Below are 10,393 nucleotides of genomic sequence, written 5' to 3'. Positions count from 1 at the left end.
TATGAAACCATTTAACTAGACAAATGGTTTCAGTGTATAACATCTTGAAACCAATTAAAAGGACTAATGGTTTCAATGTATAACATTTTGGCACTAATGCTCATATAAAACCATTTAACTATAATAATGATTTCAGTGTATAATAGTATCAAACCATTTAACTAGACAAATGTTTCAGTGTATAACATCTTGAAACCAATTAACAAGACTAATTGTTTCAGTGTATAACATCTTGACAATAATGCTCATATAAAACCATTTAACTATAATAATGGTTTCGGTGTATAACGCCATGAAACCATTTAACTAGACTAATGGTTTCAGTGTATAACGGTATGAAACCATTTTTGCTGTGGAATGGTTTCAAAGAGTTGTTCTCCAAAAACATATTTAACCCTTAATAAAAATTGTGAAATAAATTTAAATTTTTAAGACGATATAAAACCGAAGAGAGTGAGGTATCCCCAACCGTTCCAAATAATACAAAATACCCTAAATAAAATTTTGGGAAAATTTTATTAATATCTTATATTTATAAAACCATATTTACCTCATTTAATTAACTAAAAATGGTTCCAGGTCTCAGAAAAATATCAAACTGGTCCCAAAATTCTCAGAAAATTATTTACTATTTTTATGTAAAAATAATAAAAAAAATTGGAGTCTCCTTGGCACCGCACGCGCCCCCACGCGCCGCCAGTGAGAGTGGGCGTGGACGCGCGTCACTGTTCATAATCTTCCTCACCCATTTTCTGCAGAAACGGGTCACTACGACACGGTTCGTCGACCCGGTTCGTTCTCCCTCAATAATCAACGAAACTCGACGTTCTTTATACCGTTTTGATCGTCGTTCGATTTTATGAATGTTTCCGGTATTATTTTTCGAAATCGGTGATCGAATCGCATGTAAAATGTGGCTGAAATTGAGCAAGCAAAAATAGAAAGTTCTTCAGTTATGATTATTACATGTGTAAAATCATCTGATGGCTGTGAATGACTTATGCACCATACATAAGAAAAGGCTTATGCATATTAACTTTTGTCCATTAAAGTTAAATGATACGAATTAATTAGTTCTATTGCAACTAATTCGATCATTTGCAACTGCGATCGGTAGAAGTTAAAACTATTTTATGATAGAACTGACTCTCGAACTAGATTAAATGGTCCAATAGCATCCGGTGAAAACCAAAAAATATATAAGCAACTAAATATATGAAATTTATTTAACCAACTTTTGAGTTTTCAATCGGACAGTGTCATGTTCTATCAAATCCTGGTCTGCTTCATCTTCTTCTTCTTATAACTTTTTAGTGTCATCTTAGCCTCATTATTTTCAAAATCAAGAACATATTTCCCCTTCTTAAAGCCAAGTTTCCCAGCCATACAAAGCTTCCTCAACTGAATATGAAGAATAGTTGTGTGGGCGCATGGTAAATCTTCGCCATATTCGCTTCTTATAAACCCAGAAATTGCTTCCTCAGTCGACCCATATTCTTCGTTCAACTCCTTCATTGCTTTCTTTATCATCTACATTCTCCCAAAAAATAAAAACTTTTAAGATTATTTAATTTAATTGAAATAAATAAAAGCAGGAAAAATAGAACTACCGTTAATCTTTAGTTTTAATCCTCCATTTCAGAGTCAAAGATATTGATAATTCAAAATTTGGCTGAAAGTTAATAAAATATTACAATATTTTTCAATCAAACTTCGATTCTTCCAAACATTTCATCCTTAAATAAAACTCGTTAACTTTCCAAGACATTAGAAAATAACATAAACTGACTTTATATGAAATTAAGAGAGTTACATACCAACTGATAAGGAGGGTGAGTGGGGGCGTCGAAGGATTTGAAAACTTGTGAAAAACGATTGTCAATGAAAGAGGAGACGATTGAAGAATTGATGATGGAGCTAGAATTAGGGTTGATTGCTACCATACGAAACAATAGTGATTTTTTCAAATTTTCCATTACCACCTTGTTCCTTTCATCTTGCATCATTGCTTTTAATCAATCGCACTAAATTAAAAAAAAAAATTGGTATCCACTCTACTCGTTTCTTCACTTGTACTTACTCTTTGCACTTATATAAGAAAATTTTATGAGAAACTTTTTGTTTCTTCACTTCTTAAACTGTATTTATTACTTAACCAGTACTCCTTTTTATCCTAGATTTATTGATTGGAAATTTATACAATCAAATCCGTTAAATTTTGGTTCTTTCGTCTACCGATAAAAATAATATTTACAGTAATAAATAACTAAAATCTCAATCTCTAATCTAATCAAATCCATTGCGATTTATGTTAGGTTTGTATTGATTGATTCTTGATTTTTATTTTTTTCTTTGACAAAAGATTGATTCTTGATTTTTATTTTTTTCTTTGACAAAAGATTGATTCTTATTATCAAAAAAAAAAAAAAAATTGATTCTTAATTTTAGATTGTATTAGATTTTTGAATCCGGATAAGTTGTTTTATCAGGATTCGAACTCATGATCTTTTAGTTATATTTATTTATATACTTACCACTAAACCATATCAAATATGTTGAAATAATTTTGTAACCAACAAGTAATCAACATCATGTAAATGCACTCTTTTTAAACTTGATACGTTTTATTTTTCTTTCTAAAAACAAAAACCACTTTTTTTCCATCTACAAAATCAAATATGTTGCTGCATTTTTTTAACATTTTTTTATACAAAACCCGATTTTTTCCCCGTATTAAATAAAAATCATTAATTAAAAACACATCAATATGTAGATGAAGTTTCACGTGTTTTATGTTTTCATTGCCAATATGGATCATCAAAATAGAGAAACTCAACTTGCGCTACGTTGTTTAAAATGTTTTTATTGCTTTCATCTCTCTTTTATATGTTCTAACTAATCATTCTCACTCTGTTTTATATTTATTGATGATTTTTTTGTTGTTGTTATTAAACACATAGCACCATTATTGGATCCAAATCCAATAACTAGCTTGGAGAAATACGTTAATTATTGTCGAATCAAGTATTAAACTTATTATGTTGAATTTTATCTTGATGAAGTAAGTATACCTATTATATCATATGATTGTATGTGTGACACCGGTCCTCCCCATTTATCTCGCTGTCGTCCATGAATATCTTGCCGCATTTGCTCACTGGTTTCTTTGCTTTTGGGATGTATATTGCTTTATCCTTTTGACATTTTTCTTTATTTGTTACTAATTTCAATGTCTAAAAGGATTTTAATTTATTTGACTTATAGGGTACAAATTGTTTTATTAATTTGTTTAGTCTTCAATTAGATTGATGTCTTCCCTACAATTGGAGATTCAAGTTTGGATATAGTCTTCATTATTCAATTATTGTTGACTCCCTCGAAGTTTTGCATTTGTAGGAAACATTGGATAGCTAAGACATATTCTTTTTGCATCTCAACCAATGCAAGTTTTTAGAATTTGAATTTTCCACTCTTTTTTTTTAATTTTTAATTGATATATATATATATATATATATATATATATATATATATATATATATATATATATATATATATATATATATATATATATATATAATATAGTTCAATTGGCGTTCTATAAATTCGTGGATTTAGTGTTGGATTACTCACACCATAATTCCAACATTGCATTGGGAAAACTTCTCAAGTCTTGGATCAGATATGTATTCTATTTAGTGGTTAATTTGTAATTTGGAGTTATTTCTTCTTTGATAAATCTGTGGTTTTCGATGTATTTGTTGATTTCAACTTGGATGCTTTGTTTGAAAAAACAAAGTTTCTGCATTGGAGACTGTTTTTTATTGCAGATTTTTTTTCTGCATATATAATGCAGAAATTTTGGAGTGTTTTAGCTAAGTGTAAGGAGTGAACAACTATTACTGGTGCAAAAAAGTGAGGTAATTGTTACAGGTTATTGAGTACATTATTTATAAGTGTCTTATAAGTTGTCTAACTTCAAATAAGAGTAACTTTTTCTTTCAATTTAATTATTTTATGACTTGATAGATGAAGGGTCGCTTCAACCGTTTTGAAATGGACAATGAGTTATGAAGAAGGTTAAGATGAAAAAAAGAAGAATTTTCAGGGATAAATTGGAAGAACATAATAAGTTGTGAATCAAATGAATCATTTGATGTTTAGTTAAATTTTTTATAGATTATTATTTCCCTTATGATACTTTGAGAAATTAAATTTATTTAATATTATGTCATAAAGGAGACTATTCCTTTTGAAGAACAATTAACCTATTTAACCTTTTGTTTGAATTCATAGGTAGCTTATTCAATTTTATTTCTTTTTCGTGCATTTTTAAGTTGTCTTGGAAAAACTCAAATTGTGTTTGTTTTGTATTTATTTTAATTTCATCTCTTCTCTATTCATCATCTCATTGTTGTTGATACTACTCTTTGAAAAGTATAATATTTAAACTGTTCATTTTTCTCCCTATCATGTTTGTCTATTAATTGTTTGTATATTCATAATTGGTTTCCTTTTAGCTATTATTTGTTCACATCAGTATATTGGATACATTATGCAGGTTTATATATGTATTATTCAATAAAATAAAAAATGTGTTGTTACCACAAAATTCACAATATTCACCTGTGTAATACCCGTGCATCACACGGGTGAAATATCTAGTCAGAAATAACAAGAGAAGACAAAACCAAAACCAGGAAATACTGATAATCTGATTAACTAAAGAAGACAAATTTTCAACTTCTACTCGGAACAAAATACTATGATGTAGTCTTCAAATGCTCCAAGTAGTAACTAACCAAATTAAATGACGAGTCTTAATTCCTTTCGTGTTCCTCACCAAACCACCAAAGGAATTGAAATGAATCTAAACTTTCTCATAAGAAATAAATTTCATCTTCAACCATTTATAAATACTCATCCAAACTACGGTCAATACATCAATCGAAATCATTACATATTTAATTTCGCCAAAAACTAATAAGGATGAATCTGCAAACATGCTCACAGCATCTGAGTTAATAGCATAAAATGGCATAATATCAAAACCTACTATTGATTTGACAAACTTCAAATGTCCGGAATAATCATGTATTCGGATATGCAACGTTGATGATGTTAAAGTCATTGAATCTGCACTGAATTTGAATCGAAACAAACCTACAAATCTGAACAAAAGAACAAACACCGTACAAAAACGGAACAAACACCGTACTAAGACGGGATAAACAAAACAAATACTCCGCACTAAGACGGGATTAAAATAACACCAAAGAAAACTCGAATAAAACTTAAAAGTATGTGGATATCACTTATTTAAATAAAAAGAAATAAAAAACAATCAAGAGTTTGTCTTTGTTTAATGTTTTTTTAGAGTTTGTCTAACATGTACAGTATTGCACATGTTAAAACAATTAAATTGTAGTATTTTTTTATTGAAAAACAACAATTATTTACTAAAAGATTACATTTAATATAAAATGAACAAGTTTCAATATAAACTTACTATTTCGAACTTCTTAACAAGTACAAATTTGCACGTGATAAAAAAAAATTCAAAATTCAACTAATTAAAGTAAGAATCAGATACAATGTCAGCAGCTTTGGTAAGGTATATCCTCAAGCCAAATTTAGTTGGCTCCAAAAGGGCTAATTGGGCTGTTTATGTGCCACTACATTATCCTTTCTTTCTTTCTTGTTTTCTTGCGTTAATACGTTTTTTTCTTGCTTAATCCTCTCATCTTAGTGCAAGTATCACTTCGAGAAAGAACCATAATTGAGCAACAATGAGTCGCAACATCTAATGATGGAATAATTTTGACTTTTCGTTGGAATAAAAACAGAAATGTTTATGAAATGTATCCACATAGAAAAGTGACAACCAACCTCCTTTATTCGTAAGTGAAGATTGAGATATTTACAATCGAGATGGTGACCTCATTTTTCATGAAAACAACAACAATCAGAGTCGGTACTTTGAAAGAAAAAATCTTGAAAGAATTAGAATTGATGAAGGAGTATCAGGCTCTATATGTTCCATTTGTCTCGATGAGGTTCTAGTTGGGTCATATATATAAGCTCTTCAAGGCAAATGGAACATATAGAGTTTGGTGCTCCTTCTCCCATCCTAATTCTTTCAAGGTTTTTTCTTCCAAAGTACCGACTCAGATGGCTCTTGTTTTCATGAAAAATGAGGTGACTATCTCAATTATAAATGTGTCCCAATCTTCGCCGATGAATAAAGTTTGGATCTCACCTTTTCTATGACGACACATTTCATAAACATTTCTGTTTCTATCCCCAACAAAAAGTAAAAACTAGACATGTTATTGCTCCATGCTGGATCTTCTTTGATAAGAAACAAACACCTAAAATATTAGGCTCTCGTTACTTTACAAAAACATTTATTATTTTCGTTTGACCAAATATTAAATTCTCTTGAAGTGGACAACTATGTACTTTTTTTTTTTTTACTTAATGTACATTTTTTTTGAAAAACAATGAATATGTAAAATTATTGTTGGTAACAATTTTGAAATACTTCATCTTCTTTTCATCGCAAGGGTTCATTTCAAGATTCTTAAATTTTCTTATTTGTGTATTACTTTAACAAAAAATTGTACAAAATAAAAACCACAACAAAAAAAAACAAAAACACATTAAAACCGGCCACAACTTACTTGCAAATATTGTAGTTGCAAATGACTTTGCACTTTGGACGCATTCAAAAAATCTATATCTTCATCATGTTCCCCATATCTTAATTCAAGACAAAATAATTGTTAGCATTCGAAAAAACAAACACACAATAAATATAGATATATAATATTATTACTGTCAAAAAAAAAAAAAGATATATAATATTATTGAAATAAATAACCAAAAAATATAGGTAAGCAAAATAATATATATAATCATCCTGTGGTTTTTTTTTTCTGATAAAAAGAAATATAGTAGCTGAATCAATAGAAAATAATGAACTATGATAGAATGAAAGCTTTTACCGTTTCCAACTGCCATTCAATTGTGATGAAGGGGAATCGTTTTCCATGTATTTAGTGGTGGCATGAACCGATTGATTTGGAACAATAAGAGAGAGAGAGAGAGAGAGAGAGAGAGAGAGAGAGAGAGAGAGAGAGAGAGAGAGAGAGAGAGAGAGAGAGAGAGAGAGAGATTTGATAATAGAGAGTGTGGTTTTTTATTTGAATGTGGAAATTTAGTGAAAATGCAGAGAGGTTATAAATAAGGTGGAGGAAAGATCGACTGGTGTGCAAATTTTGAACACTTTTTGAATAAATAAATGGAAGTTATCAATATTTTTTTTTAAAGATATACTGTAATAGTATATGGATTATCAAAAAAAGAAGATATATAGTAGTATATGGAAAATATAGATATATTTTTGTATTTCATGAGTAATGTTGGAAATATAATTATTTTAAGATTTATTACCAAATAAAAAAATTGAAGATATGTAAGATAAATTTTAAATTTTGCAAATTGATGAATGGTGTTGTATTGAGTTGTTTCGAAATGGAAGTTTTGAATAAATTCAAAATTTTAGGAATGTATAACAAGAAATTTAATGCTTCAAAAGTCAAAATGCACAAATTAGCATTTAATAATTTCTATTTTTGATTCCTTAACATGTGCCTTAAGGGCACAAGTTAACATTCTCCTTTTTATTATACTACATAATTATATGAAATTTATACAACAAAACAATACTGTTAATTTTGTTTTACAGATAGTTTATTAACTATAATTTATTTCTATAAAATAATATGAGTTAAATATATTTTTAACCTCTACAAAATTATGTTCTTTTAAATTTAATTTCTATTTTAATGGTTATATTATGTTTTTTAAAATATAAAATGATTTATCCAAGAGTACTTAGATGATATGACGCAAGTCTCTTTTAGCTTAATCAAGGTTCTGTGTTCGATTTCTGTCTTGGGCATGTAGCAGTGTTAAAACTCTTAAAGGCCATTTGAGTCCCACAAGATTCGAGGGATTAGTCTCTGTAGTTACGCACTGAGGATACCTGGTTTAATAAAAATACTTTCTCCGGTCCTTTTTATAAGGAACACTTTGAAAAAATTACACATACCAAGGAAACACATTGTAGATAATGATTTTCATTTAATACTCTTATAAATTTAATTTTTTTTCATTTATTTAATTACTCTTAATTCAATTAATTTACTTATTTTTAATATTTTCTCTCCTAATAAATAAGGGCATAAGTGAAATTAATCATTTAAGGCATTTGAAAATATGTCAAAGTTTCTTATAAAAATGACCATATTTTTTCTCCAAAGGGTTCCTTATAAAAAGGACCGGAGGGAGTATATATATAAGATGCTTTATTCTCAGCCCCCATAGAGAGAGGGGCTATTTTTTTTTTTAATTTGCCTTAACTACACATTTGGTCCCTTACGTTTATTTTAGGTTTCAATTTGGTCCATTACGTTTAAAAAGTATCAATTTGGTCTCTTACGTTTATTTTAGGTTTCAAGTTAGTCATTTCTGTTAGTTTTGTCTCTAACACCGTTTGAACAGTACACGTGTAAGTATGTCCAAGTGCCACGTGTCAGTCCACATATGCAAATTGGCTGCCACATGTGATAAAATTAACGAAAAGGACTAACTTGAAACCTAAAATAAACGTAAGGGACCAAATTGATACTTTTTAAACGTAAGAGACCAAATTGAAACCTAAAATAAATGTAAGGGACCAAATGTATAGCTAAGCCTTTTAATTTGCTTCAACTTACCGGCAGCCTAGGCAGTCGCTAAGTGCTGGACCAATTTCCAAGACCTGCAGCGTGTTTTTTGTGGCGGTTTAGGCAGACGGTAAGTTGCCAGTTCGTACCAAAAATAATATATTTTATTTTTGCGGCGGTTTTTGTTCACTTTACGGCGGCTTAGACGGTCACAAACTTATTGGCGGCTAAAATGGCCAGTAAGTAAATATTGAATCCGTCGAAATATCAATGTATTCTAGTAGTTACTCCTTTTTTTGAAAAAAAAAAATACAAAATTTGGATACTCAAATAGTCTCTATAAAATTTAAATAAGTACTAATTAAGAGTGTTTTTTTTAGGCACTAATATATAACATTAAGCAATATATAACATTAAGCAATATATAATCCTCTACACAATATATAACATTAAGCAATGGAAAGCTTCAATCCTCTAGACCTACACAATAAAAGAAAATGAAGTCAATATGTCACGCTTTGTCCATCATCTGGACTACACTCCAAGATTTCTACAAAAAGAAGGACAAAGATGGTATGGATCACTATCATTTGTACCCAGCAAGTAATTAAAAGTCTCACAGCACACACCTTGTCCATCATATTAGTTTTGGAATGACTCTATTTGTCTCTTGATAATTAGCTAGATCTTTCACTCAATTTTATTTGTGTTGCATTATTCTCTATTGCGTGTACCAAATTGAGATGTGTTTTCACCCTCTACATCTTGAGCCTCAAATGCACCAAAGAAGTATACAATCATGATCATATATGTGCAATTGAACGCACCAAAGTGCATAAGCACTTTGAATATATCATAGGTAAAATAATGAATGAATTATTAATGTTAATCTTTTGGTGCGATGTCGATGGACATAGCGTTGACCTAGACTTATTTATAATTAATTTTTATTTATAAAAAAAAATAAGAAGCTAAAATATTGAAAGGAAAAATAGTCAAGGGGAAAATTACCACATTTATCAATAAAAAACTACAAAGGGGTATATATGTATACTACTCGCTCTCTGCGCCGGCCCTAATTCTTCTTCTCTTCAAGTCTCCATCTTCTTCCTTGAGTGGTGAGGGGTGGTTTTAGGTCTTTTTTTTTGCCTAAAATCACCCCTCCGCATTTTATTTTCCTACCATTTAATTTCAATAGGTGATTTTCACATAACCAAGTTTTTTAGTTTTTTCTTTTGTTGTGATTTTAGTCGTCTAAGTGCGATGGTGTGTTGGTCGTCGTCCGATTGGTGCGGCGTTTTGGATTATCCGTCGTGTTACGGTGTTTGTTTAGTTCATATTGAAAGATCAACTTCAATCAATTGCAGATTCAATCAATGATTTGGACGTCAACGTTGCAGATCCGGAAGCATGGACATTCTGGTGACTTTAATTTTATCATATTACTTGTAGGCATTTTGCCGTTGTATGCTATTAACTTGGATGATGTGAGTTTGTTCGCAGATTCATCCTTTTTCGTTTTTAGCGAAGTTGAATTTGTATTTGCATCTGATGTATTCTATCAATTATTGGAATGAATGAACATCTTATTTTTAGTCAAAAAAACTACAAAGGGGTATGCACCGAGAATTAAATAACTGACAAATTTATTTAAAATGGAAAAA

The sequence above is a fragment of the Trifolium pratense genome, linkage group LG1, assembly GCF_020283565.1.
Source record: "Trifolium pratense cultivar HEN17-A07 linkage group LG1, ARS_RC_1.1, whole genome shotgun sequence".
NCBI classification, from domain to species: domain Eukaryota; kingdom Viridiplantae; phylum Streptophyta; class Magnoliopsida; order Fabales; family Fabaceae; genus Trifolium; species Trifolium pratense.
Note: the sequence above shows the minus strand (reverse complement) of the source record.